Source organism: Neofelis nebulosa, chromosome 10, assembly GCF_028018385.1.
Source record: "Neofelis nebulosa isolate mNeoNeb1 chromosome 10, mNeoNeb1.pri, whole genome shotgun sequence".
In the NCBI taxonomy this organism is placed as follows: Eukaryota; Metazoa; Chordata; class Mammalia; order Carnivora; family Felidae; genus Neofelis; species Neofelis nebulosa.
The window spans coordinates 54,751,257-54,766,038 of record NC_080791.1 but is presented as its reverse complement, the minus strand read 5'-3'; the positions used below and the strand labels follow the sequence as shown (position 1 = coordinate 54,766,038).

General features: G+C 42.9%; 1 protein-coding gene across 2 annotated transcripts in view; it reads right to left on the bottom strand.

The window, feature by feature from the left end:
• PAK1 (p21 (RAC1) activated kinase 1) overlaps nt 1-9,134 on the bottom strand; it is a 157,729-nt gene extending 148,595 nt beyond the window's left edge. For both annotated transcript variants that reach the window (XM_058687674.1, XM_058687676.1), the window contains exon 1: nt 8,601-9,134. The gene's annotated coding sequence lies outside the window, so the exon portion shown is untranslated. The remainder of the gene's footprint in view (nt 1-8,600) is intronic.
• Between the last annotated feature and the right edge of the window lie 5,648 nt (nt 9,135-14,782).

Here is a 14,782-nt window from a genome sequence, read left to right as displayed (position 1 = left end):
TCAGTCGGTTAAGCGTCCAACTTCGGCTCAGGTCATGATCTCGTGGTCTGTGAGTTCGAGCCCCGCATCGGGATCTGTTGCTGACAGCTCAGAGCCTGGAGCCTGTTTCAGATCTGTGACTCCCTCTCTCTCTGACCCTCCCCCGTTCATGCTCTGTCTCTCTCTGTCTCAAAAATAAACGTTAAAAAAATTTTTTTAAGTTACTTTGCAAATTATATATAACTTTTTTTTTAATGTTCATTTATTTTGAGAGAGAGAGAAAGGGAGGGACAGAGAGAGAGGGAGAGAGAGAATCCCAAGCAGAGCCAGATGCAGAGCTCGATCCCACAAACTATGAGATCATGACCTGAGCCAAAATCAAGAGTCAGACACTTAACTGACTGAGCCACCCAGGCACACCAATAATTTCTTAAACTAATCAAGCAAAATCTATCCTGATACCAAATAAAAATCTGACTCAGGACTGATCAGATGACTCCAAATGGGAAAATAATCTTAAATGGAAGAAAATGTTATAAAATAGTAATTCTCCAACAGGTGTTGGGGAGGGGGGTGGTGGCTAAAAGTCCTTCCACTATACGAGGTCCTTCTGCAGCCATTCCCCACCACTGAGAATTGTTTCCATACTAAAACACTGTCACTGATGGATTATGTCTTAGAGTATTACAGAAGAAAGAGGAGAAAGAGTAAAGGTAAAAAAAAATCACTGTCATACAATATTTGAGCTGGGGAAGTTAGCCTAAGATTTAATGCATCTATAAAACAGCTCAGGAAAACTGAGGCTCTGCGTGGTTAAGTGACTTGCCATGGTCATAGAGTAATAATCATAAAAATGTCTCCAAATCCCAGTTTGATCTATCTGCTCCTAAATTTTCTCATCTGTAAAATGAGTATAAAACAGCATTTCTCTTATAGGATTATTTTGAAGAGTAAAGTAAAAATAAAATGTAAAGTGTTTGGTACCTTGAAAGTCCTTGGTAAGAGGTCAGTTATAATGAGGCTGTTGATGTTCATACGTTCCTGATCTCATTTATCCCCAGTGAACAACGAGGCTGGGGAAAGCAGGTGGCTGGGAAGCAGGGAGATCACCAACCCAAACTCATGTTTTAAGAAGATTAAAAGAAAATAAATGATATTACTGGTTACATTTCCACAATAAAACTGATAGGTTTGTTGGTTTGGGGTTTTTTTTTTTTTTTTTTTGGTTTTCTGGGTTTTTTTCATTTATTCTTCTGTATTCTGGAGTCAAAAGGACCTGGCTTCAAATCATAGCTGTGATGCTGTACAGTCCAGGCAATTCAGTTAACCTCTGTTTCCTATTCTATAAAATGGAGATAAAACAATTACAGTCCTAGCTAGCTAATCCACATACTTGTTGAAAGAATAAAGTGAGATAATATTAGTGACAATACTTTATACACTATACAAGAGGCCCTTCATCATCTAGGCCTTGTCTTTCTCTCTGCTTTTATGGCTCCCTACCTTGCACCCCATCCTGTAAATGTACTAAAATATTTAGGGATACCCAAACATAGTCTCAAGACTTCTAACACTCATACTGCTCTCTTTCAAGAAGGTTGTTCCTCTCTCCTCTCTTCCTACTCCTCTCCAACTGTGCTTGGTTAACTCCTGTTCATCTCTCAGAACACAACTTAGCTGTCACTTCCGTTAAGAAGCTTGCCAGGCATGGGGCACCTGGGTGGCTCAGTCAGTTAAGATTCTGACTTCTGATTTCGGCTGGGTCACGATCTCATGGCTCATGAGTTCAAGCCCCACATCAAGCTCTACGCTGACAGAATTGAATCTGCTTAAGATTCTGTGTCTCTCTCTCTGCCCCTCCCCTGCTCACACCTCTACTCCCTCTCTCTCTCAAAAATAAACATTAAAAAAAAGAAGAAGAAGAAGAAGCCTTGCCAGGCCACCCCCATTTCAGGTAGAGAAGATGCCTTTCCTCTGTTTTCACATAGCATATGTCTCCACACGTCATTTTTGTCTCAATATAATTATCTATGGACATGTCTGTTTCTCAACTATAAACTTAAGGGTAGGGACCAGGTATTATTCATCTACTCCTTCAGAGCCCCTGACAATGCCTTGATGTTCAATATGTGTCTAGCAAATGAACCTTAAATAACAATTAAAACATTAATTTTCATATAGGAGTTACCAAAGACTTTATACAAAATATTACAATATAAAGCAATACTTCTCAACCTTGGCTGCATATCAGAATCGCCTTAAACCTTCAAAAATAGAGATTCCAAGAGATTTTAATTAAGCAGACTTTAGAGCCCAGGCAACTGTTTTTTTTGTTTGTTTGTTTTTGTTTTTTTTTTACATCTTCACAAGTATTTCAAATGAATAACCAAAATTAAAAACCACTGCTATAAATAATTGAGGTCATTAAGTTACAACAATTCTACCTAACACCCTACAATTCATTTTTACATACACTATTTTTTTAACCCAGTATACCTAAGATACAGTGTTATATTAGTTTCAGGTGTACAACATTCATTTTCACATGTATTATTAACTGAGTTTTCACAACTCTGTGAGTTAGGTATTATTTCTATTTTCCAAACTAAGAAACATATTTAAATAAATGTCCAAATAGGTCTTTGCCTAACTTCAAATTTAGTGCTCTCCCTCCTACATCTATCTCCTTCCCTAGAAAGTGGTAATATTGCAGCAACATACAAAGTACATGGAGACAAGGGTTCAAATGAAAAATACATTAATCCCAGCTTTGAGGGAATCAGGGAGAGAGTAAGGAAAACTGGGCCTTGAAGATACAGGCAGGGAGATGAAGGTGGAAGTCATATATATTGTGTCACTGTCATTTGTCACCTCAAAAGATTCAAACAGCAGATTCTGTAAAGGAGAAAAATGTTCTTGCCAGCCTCACTTGGTGCTTACACAGTCTGAAAGGGACATGAGGGCTGAAAGTAGAAAATGGAATAAGAAAGTCCCATAAACAAGAATGAACTTCCCAATGCTGCATGCAGATTACCTCACCCTGACTCCATGAATAAGGGCCAAGATATAAGGGGCTTGTTATAACTAAAACTTAAATCAATTTTAGGGAATTAATACCAAACAAAATCGTATTAATGAGGGATCAATGAACTTCTGGTTCTTTCTAGACTTATCACACTATTGTTAGAGAGGGGATAATCTGGAGGATCCTAGCATGTAGATCATTTCCCCCATCTCAAAGACTGGGAGGATACAGTGGTGGAAGAAGTTACTTGTGAAAGATAAAGCTTAATGCAGGAGCAGAAAAATGTATGACATTATGTTAATAAACTTATGATAGCAAAGGGAAATGAATATTCAGACACAGGTGACACAGAATGCTGGATAAAGTCCTAATTTCTCAGCTTCAGTAGGGAAGTGTTATCTTATAAGTCTGCAATATCATGAATATCTGACAGTTTTACCGGCAATTTTTTTTTTTTTTTTTTTTTTTTTTTTGTGGTTCATACCGTGGACTTCAGTCAGGATTTTCTTAGAAGGAAAAGGCTAAAGAGAGTAAGAAGCAATCTACAAGGATATTTCTAGTGCTCCAAAGTTTAGTTTGACAGAATTTAAAAGGCAATATGATACAGTGGCAAAAGTGAAGTATTGCACTGAGATTCAAAAAATGTAGTTTTAAATCAGTATTTAGTCATTTGCTAATGATGTGCCTTTGAGCAAATCAAGACTTCTATAATCCAGTCTCCTAACTCATAAAATGGAAATACCTATCTCACAGGGCTGTTGTGAAGACTAAACAAAAACACCAAGCAAAAATGTTCTTCTTTTCTCTGTATGAATGATAAATGTAAATGCATGTAAATCTGTCTTCACCAATCTTTCTATGCACAAAAAAAGAGAGCAGGCTAAATGAAGAAAAAATTTATTTTAACTCTCACAGCAATATACTTGCAAAATGTTCCTATATCCTCTATACAGAAAAATTAAAGCAGCCTGGGTAATGAACATAACACATAATTGCTGGCATTAGGTGAATATGAACTGGAACAGAGGTCTACCACTTACTTTCAGCAAAACCTTGAACAAATTCCCTTTGCCAGTTTGAGCTTCAACCTCTTTATCCATTAAACAGAGATACTAGCAATCATCGTATATTATTACATTATTTTGAAGATTGCAGAAAACAACTCACATAATGTCTGGTACATAACAGGTATTCAATAAGATTTATCACCACCTAATAACTGCTAACAAACTATACTTTCCAAAGGTTCCTTTATAATCAATATTGCATTTAGTTGCTTCATACCCTTGTAAGCTAGCCATAGCAACTATTACTATCCCCATTTTACAGCTGGACAAAAGGTACAGAAATAAAACTACTTCCATAAGGTCATGCAGTAATAAGACACTAAGGTCGCCTGACCATTCCTCCCACTCCAAATTACAACATTAATCCTTAGGAATTAAAATGATACCTATCAAATAGAACATGCTTTTGAAAACCTTCAACTTCTCTCTTTACAAAAAAAAAAAAAAAAAAGGTTTTTCCCCTACTTTCTGGTTATGGTTTAGAAAGATAAAAAAGGGGGCAAGGGGCACCTGGGTGGCTCAATCGGTTAAGTGTCCGACTCCTGATTTCAGCTCAGGTCATGATCTCACAGTTCATGTGAGACTGAGCCCTGCACTGGGCTCTGTGCTAAGATGCTGACATTGCACGGCCTGCTTGGGATTCTCTCTCTCCCTTTCTCTGACCCCTCCTCTGCTCTCTCTCTCTCAATATAAACTTTCAAAAAGGGAGGGAGGGGAGAAAAATTCATTATAACCAGCAACAACACAATTAAGAATTGTCTCAATTAGCAACTACTGATTCCACCTTAATTTTTGTTTTTGTTTTCCCCAACAAAGCCATCGATCTCTTAATCAAGATATTTTTAAAAGTCTGCTTATCAAAATGACACTTGTTTGATAAACTATTCCTAAACTGATAAAAAAAAAAAATTAGAAAGACAGCTTTCTCCCATCTTCCAAAGTACACATCACTTTTTTACCCCTCTACTTTATCCCTTCATTTCAGCTCTTATCATACCATGTTGCAGTATCTTTAACACCTTGAGGACTTGAACTGCATCCTATGTGTACCTGAACATCCTGTCCCACCAAGGGGCCTTGCACATGGTAGAGAAAGTCTCAATAATTGTTTATAAATAAACGGATGAGCAAATGAAGCCAATCTCTCAGAGGTAAGTTAGGAAAGGAGAAAACTGGATATGGTATCTTAGGGCTAATAGGAAAGTGAAAGAAACAAAATATTTTAAGAGCTTCATAAGGAAGAGAAACCTTTGTGTGGAGTCAAACAGGCCCTTGTATGGCTTTAAGTATCTCTAGAAAAAGACAAAAACCACAGAAGATCCGGAAGAGACAGTTTGAAATCCAAAAACTCAAAAGTTAGGGTGCTTATTTAGATTTGCAAAACCAAGTTGAAAATTCCCAAGAAATAATCCTAGCCTAAGATATTTTGACAGCAGTTTTCAGGTCTTGGCTAAAAGAACGATAGCTGAAAAAACTGCAGGCTTTGGTGGAGAAAGACAGATGTAAAAGGGAAGGGAAGATAAGCTCAGTCTAAAATAAATCCCCAAAAATGCTAGAATCCACTTGGATTTGCATATTAGCTTATGGTTCCTCTTCATTCTGAGAACTATTCTTTAATAAAACCCCAATGTCATAGCTGGCGATATATAGGAGTAAATCATCTTATGATTCTCATTTAACAAAAACTGAAAGCCTGCTATATGCAGCCACTACTCTAGGCAATGGGAATAAAGTAGCAGGAAAAAAAAAACAGACAAAACACTCTCAGGAAGCTTTCCATCTAGTGGCAAAAGATACAAGACAAACAGATGGGATGGGATGGGATGGGATGGGATGGGATGGGATGGGATGGGATGGGATGGGATGGGATGGGATGGGATGTCAGGCAGTAAGCGCTAAGGAAGAAAAAAGAAGGGAGTGAGGGAAGAGAGAAAGGAAGAGTGTGAGGGAGCTGGCAAGGAGACGTATTATCAAAAGCAGATCTTTTAACTCAGTAGTTTTCAAACTTTATCAAGTGTCAGAATTGCCCAGGGGACTTGTTAAAGTGGGGGGGGGGGGCAACTCCACAGTTTTTCATTTGTAGATCCTGGGATGGGAAAAGTTGCCATTCTATCAAATTTGCCATTCTATCAAATTCCCAGATTATGTTGATGCTATTCAGGTAGGGACCACACTTGGAGCTAATTGTTGTAACCCAGAAGATTAAGAAGCCTCTATCCCATTGGTCTTGATTTGCTTCTTCATACATCCATTCATTTCAAAAACATATTCAGAGCCGGGAACTTTGCTAGGCACTAAAATTAAACAGATCCTACCCTCAAGAAATTCACAGATTTACGGGGGGTGGGGGGGTATAAACTCAAATAATTGCAATAGAGTACTATAGAGAGCTATAAGGGTGGTATGTACATGAGCCAGAGATTGGAAGAGCAACCAATTCCATGGAAGTAATAGGAGGAATGACTAATGGACTGCTTCCCAGAGGTCCAACAAGCACTTCTCCACAGGCAGGTAGTGGGTGGGAGGCCAGCATTTCCATTGGAAAGAATAGCACCAGGGAAAAGCAGAAATGAGAAAGAGTATGGCAGGGAAGCTATAGAAAGTGAATCTGCAGAGGTAAGCAGTAATCTGATCTTTGAGAGTTTCTTATTCATGTTAAAGAGTTTGTCTTTAGACAATGACTAGTCGGGAGGGAGGAAGACATGATGTGATCTGGTTTAATTTTACAAAGATCTCTCCGGATACAGAGTGCCCTTCTTTCACAAGGCACTGCCTTCTCCAAGCCTAGCACAGGGCCCCATAACAGGAGCTTAGTAAATGTATATTTAACTGAACTGAACAAGCTTTCTGTCAAGTGGTGTCTTATGAATGAGAGGCAGGTCACCACCTTCCCCACAAGACTCACTTTGGCCTGGACAAGACTTGTAAAACAGGTCCTGCAGCCTCAATTATTGCACACTACTTCTTGTACAACTGGAGCCCCCCAGAGATTACTAGGGCAGGCCTTCCTTGTTTACATGTCTTACCTCACCCGCTAGACTTTGAGCTCTTTGAAATCAGGGAATGTCTTAATAGAATCTGAATCCCCATAGTCCTAGCAGAAGACCCAAAACATAGGAGCTCTCCAGACTCCAGTAATGTTGGGTAAACGAATGCCTGAGTAAGCAAATTTACCAGATAAACCCATGAGCTCATACAGGTAAGGATATGGATAAGCTTCAGGGAATGTTTCAGGGTCCATGTTCCCAAAACCCTTTTTGACAAATAGAGTTTCCAGCCGAGTGAGGTGTACCCGATATAGGATTTCCCAAATAGGAACAAAAAAATTGTTACAAGTGCCATAAAAATCCTGCTGGGCCTCTGGGGATCCCAAAGGGAAGTCAATTTTGCCTGAGAGGAGTCTGAGGATGGAGGCTAGCAAAGACCTGGGGGAGGAGGCATGTGGCGGGATTATTCAGTAGCCTCTTCAAAGCTGAGTAGGTGCTTGATACCTGCCGATTTCTAGGGCATAAAAGCAAAGTCCTGGAATTTTCAGGCTGGAAGTGACCTGCTCAAGGTCACTAAGGTGAAGTCACAAGGTAAGGCCAATGAGGCATCTGTATATTGTTGATTCCTGTTTTCTCCCAACAAAGGCACAGCAAGGCAAAACTACAGCTTTTTCTCAGAAACAAGTTTTAAAACATGGGCTACACTAATGAATTTGAATTTTTACTGGTAACCACAGTACCAACCCTTCCCTTCACCTTTCAGTACTGGGAAAAAAGCAGAAGACAGTTATCAAAGAGGTTTAACAAACAACAAGCACTTTGCTCCCGACACCCACAAATACCCAAAACTTCTTAAGTATTTTCCCAAAATACTCGCAGCAATATTTGCTGCTTAAACATTCAAGACAGTAAAAGCCAAAATAATCCTGTCTTTCGAAATGGAATATTAAGCGTAAAGTAACCGTAGGTCTCCTTTCCTTGTTTGTTTTTAACTCCACAAGTTGGGTATTCCCGGGGTGGGGGAGGGGCTGCCCAAGTCAAGCTCCATCCAGCCGTATTTTTCAAGGAGGTGAACCCTAGAGGTGATTGCCCCGGCCTGGACAGGAGGGAGTTTTTTCCGTGCAGAATGAATCGGACGCCGCTCGGCTAGGCTTCCCGGTGGCCCGCCAGGGTTAGCGCCGAAGGACCGCAAAGTTCGCAAGGGAGGCGGCTCCGAGCCCCGGACCTGTCGGGTCTCCGGGCCCCTCCCCCGCCCCGGACCTCCCCCGGGTCCCCAGCGTCTGAGAGCGGCAGCCTCGCCGGGGAGTGCACGGGGGGCCTTTGTTGGTACGCCGAGGGCCGCCGGCCACGCCGGGCGGCGCCCCGCCCCACCTTACCTGGCGCCCCCGCCCGCACGCCCGGCCCGGCCGCGGGGAATGAATGGGCCCCGGCCCTGACCCCGCGCCGCCCCCACCCTCGCGCCCCAGCCCGGCAGCCTGCGACGCCTCGCGCCCCAGCCCGGCAGCCTGCGCAGCCTGGGCCGCGCGCGAGGCCGGCTCTCACCTTCCGCGCTCGCTCGGCTCGACTCCGCTCCTCCTCCTCCTCCACCCTGGTGGCGGCGGCCGAGCCGGGGAGTGAGCGCGCGAGTGTGCGCGAGGAGCCGCTTCACTTTCTCCCTCCCGCCGCCGCCGCCGCCGCGCGCTCGGCGCCTCCCCCACCCTGCTCGAGCCGGGGAGTCCCCTCAGGACGGGGGCGGGGGGCGGGGGTCAGCGACCGTGAGAGGGCTGGAGGTAGGCGACGCGGGAGTAGGGGGTGCTGTGAGGGGCGGGAGTGTGAGGGGACTCGGGCGGCCTCTGGGGAATGAGGTGCGGAGTTGTTTGCGGGGATCTTGAGAGCACGGGGCTCCGTGAAAGAGGGGGTTAAGACTCTGAGGGGAAAGCGTCTGTGAAGTAGGACGGCAGAGCCGGTGAGGGCGACAGCGGGGAGGCGCGCGGGAGGAACGTAGTGGAGGGGATGTGGGGAGAAAGCCGGGAGGGGGCGTCTACAGTGCCGCCGGTACCTAGGGCTCCAGCTGCAGCCACAGCCCGGCCGCCTCCCCCGCCCGCAGCCGCGCTATTGTACGCCGCCCGGCCAGGCCCGACCGCCTCTCCCACGGGCCCCCGCCCCCTCCCCCGCGAGGCAGCGGCGCCGGCCGAGCCAGGCCCGCCCCGCCTCCCGCAGGTGGGAGGGGGCGGGGAGGACAGGCGCGACCCACGTGAACAAGGCCAACCCGGGCTGGGGGGGGGGGGGAGGGGGGAGGGGCGAGCGCCTGGGATGACGTCATCGGCGCATGACGCCAGAGGCTGGGGAATCACCCGGCTGTTGCGTGATGTCATTGCGCCCGCATGTCTCCTCTCCCCTTTGACCCTCTTGCGGCTGCAGACTCTGCACTGCCTTTCTCCAGGAAGGTTTTGTGATGATTTCTGGGGGCATTAATGGTGTAGTAGTCTAGGGTCGAAAAAGACAACTGACCCCCTGATCTTGTGGTCCTCCTCTTCAAGTTAAAAAGCACCGCTGCATCTGCTAGCTCATTGCCAAGAACTGAATTTGAAAAGGATCCCATCTCCTGTTACCTGAAAGCTATTTTATTATACTGTTTGTTTTCTTTGTGGGGAGAGGCGCGGGGCGGGGAGACCCCGAAATGATAATGGAGGTTTGAACTATTGTGAACTGAAAGAGAGAATGGGTTTCCTTTCCCATTTTTCTTCTACGGCAGAGGCTACGTTCAACCGGAACCTTTCTCCTGAGCTCAGATTTTATACTTCCAAATACCTCCTGGATAGCATCACTTGCATACCCTACTGTACGTCAAATTCTATATGCCAGAACTGAAACAACGTTGGCGACTAAGGGTCTGGAATCAGAGTGCCTTGTTTCAATTCCCAGCTGTACTGTTAGCGATAGGACCTTAACATTTCTAAGCCACAGATTTCTCCGTAATAAATAGTGCTTGTGTATCCTTAACTCCATCTCTCTATGCCTGTTTTACCATAATAATAGTAACTACAACTTAGCTTATATTAAGCCCTTTGGAATATTGGCCATTCCTATTACAACTTTTCCCCAAACTTACTACTCAGGTTACTTCCTGGTCTTAACATCACCCAGGACATAGCCCCCATTTTTATCCCCTCAACACTCTTACCAAGCTGGTCGCCAACTTTAGGAGACTGTTTGGAGTCTCCTACATATTTCTCAAGTCCTTGCCCTTCTCTTCACTACCATCACCTGGACAACTGGAGCAGTTTCAGTCCCTCCAAATCCAGTCATTCTTGCTGGTGATCAGAGAAGCCTTTTAAAACCACAAACCTGATGATGCCTTACCCTGTTTAAACACTCTGAACGGCTTTCGTTGCTTTCAGGATGAAATCCAAACCCATTAACTTGGCACTGTGCAACCTAGGTGCCTATAGCAGCCTTTCTAGCTTCATCTCACATGGAATATCTTTTGTTGCAGCCACACTGAAATGGTGCTTAACGTTCTTTGAATACACATTTTTTCATGTCTCGGAGCCCTTCAATCTTTATCTCACTGGCCAACGGCTATCCATTCTACAAAGCCCAGCTCAAATATCATGTTCATTTGTTCATTCAACTAATATTTCTTCAGTTTCCCTGAGCCTTCACGATGCTGTAATCTTACGTTACTTTCATGCCTCTTGTGGCATGTACCACAGTCTAGTAACTGTATTTGTGTACCTAACTTCCTGAGCTCCTTGAAAGCAAGTCCTACTCCTATCTATACTATCCTTATTCCCAGTATCTAGAACAGTGCCTGACACACAGTCAGAATAAATATGTTATAAAAATGTATTTAACAAATGCTCACACAGTGCTTCACTGTGTGCCACTGTTCTAAGCACTCCTTTAAACCTCCAATAACCCTTTGAGACAGACTACTGTCATCCCCCCATTTTGTTGATGAGAAAACTGAGGTGTAGAGGAGTTACTCTAAGCCAAGATCATAATCTAGCAAATTAATTTTAATCTAAACTATTTTTGCTTGGTCTCTGTGGTGGGCAGAATAATGGCTTACATTCTAATGTTCACATTCTAATCCCGAGAACCTATAAATATATTACCCCCCATGACAAAAGGGACTTTGCAGATGTGGTTAAGTTAAGGATCTTGAGATGAGGAGGTTATTCTGGATTATCCAGGCAGATTCAGTGTAATGACAAGGATCCTTGAAAATGGAAAGTGGGGGATGGGGCACCTGGGTGGCTCAGTCAGTTAAGCGTCCGACTTCGGCTCAGGTCATGATCTCACAGTTTGTGAGTTCAAGCCCCGCATCAGGCTCTGTGCTGATAGCTCAGAGCCTGGAGCCTGCTTTGGATTGTGTGTCTCCCTCTCTCTCTTCTCCTCCCCCACTCACATTCTGTCTCTCTCTCTCTCTCTCTCTCTCTCTCTCAAAAATAAATAAACATTTTTAAAAATTTTTAAAAAGGGGGGGAGTGGAAAAGAGGTAGATTCAACTACAGAAGAGGCCAGATGTGAGATGTGATTCAATGTGCAAAACACTCTACCCACCCTTTGAATACAGAAAAGAGCTACCAACTAAAAAATAAAAACTCCAAAAGCTGGAAAAGGGAAGAAAAAAGATCCTTCCTTCCAGAAAGGAACAGAGCCCTGCTGACACCTTGATTTTAGTCCAGTGATACCCATTTCAGACTTCTGAACCACAGAACTGTGAAATAATGAATGTGTGTTGTTTTAAACCACTACATTTGTGATAGCTTGTTACAGCAGCACTAAGAAACTAATGCAATGTCAAATCAAGGGTGAGTGCTCTCTGCTAACAATTGGAAGGGGCTACTTGCTAGAGGTACAAAATTCTTAGTTGCATCCACACAAATGCCTCCATCCCAGGCTTCATGGTCCCACTCCCTACCTATAGGACCCCTGACTTCGGCATAAGAGAACATTCGAGGGATCGCTGCCACCCTAACTGTTTTATTGTGAGGCTCATTTTCAGCATAGTCTGCTCTCCAGTTGCAGGAGAGGAGGGTTCTTTAAAAATCTTCCGTGGAGATCTTTTAGAGTTCATACCATGTCCTGAATTGATAGGTGGATGACCTGACCCTGATATTCCTTTTCTTCAAGGCTTTTATTTTAATAAAAATTTTTTTGAGTAAACTCTGTGCCCAATGTGGGGCTTGAACTCACAACCCCAAGATCAAGAGCCACAGGCTCTACCAACTGTGCCAGCCAGGTGCCCCTTTCTTTTTCTTCTTTTTTTAATTTTCTTTTTTTTTAAGTTATGTATTTATTTTGAGAGAGAGTGTGAGTACATAACCAGAGGAGGGGCAGAGAGAGAGGGAGAGAGAGAATCCCAAGCAGGCTCCACACTGACAGATGTGGGGCTTGAACTCACGAACCAAACTGTGAGACCTTGACCTGAGCTGAAATCTAGAGTCAGACACTTAACCAACTGAGCTGAGCCACCCAAGCGCCCCGAGGTGCCCCTTTCTTAAAGGCTTTTAAGATCGTAAAATCCAGGCAACTCCTTGAAATTAGAATTAGCATTACCCCATACCATTCAAGCACTAGAGCATGCATTCTCAATCAGGGGCAATATCTCCCCCAAAGAAATGAAAATTTGTTCTTCTTTTTTAAGTTTTTATTTAAATTCCAGTTAGTTAACATACAGTGTAATATTAGTTTCAGGTGTACAATTCAGCAATTCAATGTGAAAATTTGTTTTTAGGTGGGAAAAAAGCATCTTAGTGTAACAATGGTTTGTAGCCTCCAAAGATCAACCCTATTTGACAAAATCTTATTCCTTAGTATTTAATTTCTCTGGCTAGGGATACTTTATTTTTATTGAGATGTAATTGACATATAAGATTGTTTTAGGTGTACAACATAATGATCTGATACATGCATATATTATAAAGAATTACCACCATATAGTTAACATCCATTACCACATATAGTTACAAATTTTTTTCTTGTGATAAGAACTTTTAAAATCTACTTTCTTAACAACTTTCAAATATGCAAAACAGTATTGTCAACGATATTCACCATGCTGTACATTACATCCCCAAGACTTTGTCTTGTAACAAGAAGTTTGTACCTTTTAACTGTTTTTATCCTTTTTGCACACCCCCTACCCAGGATGCTTTTAGTTTTTCTCCTTAGGAGGGCAATTTCTTTCTTTGAGGTTGAGAATCCCTATACTGGAAGTACTGCATGATCTAATGTACTTCTTCCATTTGTACTTCCAGTCTACCACAGGTGAAGGACTCGGTCGTGAAAGCGTAACATATCAGGGGTTATCACCAACAACTGAGTCCTTGTTGCCATCTGATCAACGAGTAATTCAGTTTCATCATTCCATCCTGTGGGTGTTCACTTTGGGGTCAGTCTTGGTCCCAACTACCTAAGTTTCAGTTTCCAAAAAAACAGAGCGTGAAATAAATACTTGGGTGCAGGTAGTTTACTTGGGAGGTGACCCTAGGAAACAGGAATGAGATTAGGAAAAGGGAAAGCCAATGTAGAGTGTGTCCGTAAGGGTCTCATTTCTGCCTGAACCTCAGAGAAGCATACAGAATGCCTCCCAGAATAAACCACCTGAAAGACAAGAACTTTTTGTCCTACTGACTTCCATGTCTCATTGGGTGAGGGTTGTCCCCAGGGCTGTTGACTCCCCTGGGTTCTGTGGCTTTGCTTGGAGGTCCAGCAAGCAACTACAGATATTGGAGAAGGTCCTGAGGCAGAATACGGAACGCTTGAGGTGAGAAGCTGGCAGCAGGAGGAAAGTTGGAATTGTCTACCACAATTGTGGCTGAAATCAGAGGGAGGCTAAGGAAATGTGACAACAAGCACCAGAGATGTCTGCTGACAAATTAAGCAGGTTTTATTTATAGGTTCGCATTATCAAACCCACTGTAGTAGATAATGCCAAACCTATTTTCCAAAATAATTCAACCAATGTACACTTTCACCAGCAGTGTATGAGTGTTCCAATTAGCCCACATCCCCACCAATACCCGATGTTATCAATCTTTATTATTTTAACCATTCAAGTAGGTATGTAGTGATATTGCATTATTATTTTAATTTGCGTTCCTTTGATTACTAATGAGGGTAAAAACATGTTCATGAGTTTGTTGGTCATTTGGATATCCTCTTTTGTGAGGTACCAGTTCAGATCTTTTGCTCAATTTTCATATTTTTTTTAAAGTTTACTTGTTTTTTTTAGTAATCTCTACACCCACCACGGGGCTTGAACTCACAAACCCAAGATCAAGAGTCGCACACTTTCCGTTCACCTCTTCACAGACATTTCAAGTTTGGGGCTATCATGAACAAAGCTACCAGGATCATTCATGTACAAATCTTTGTGTGGATATAGGTTTTCCTTTCTCTCGGGTGTGAAATGGATGAGTTGCAGGGTAAACTTATGTTTAACTCTATAAGAATTGCTAAATTGTTTTCTAAAGTAGTTGTGTCATTCAGTGTCCTTTTGACATGCCCCCATCATTCTCTGAGCACTTCCCTGCTTTTTGGCTCAAGATGTTCTAGACTTTTCTTATACTTTCTTTGACCCAACCCTCAAACCATAGGGTTTCCCGAAGAGTTCTGGTTCCTTTCATTGAAAACTTGTATGTAGAAGGCAAGATCTTAGTACTAGATGAGCTCATTACTATGGAGTGTCACTGTTCCTTGGTGCCCTCAGGGTATATAAGGCTCCAAGCAGA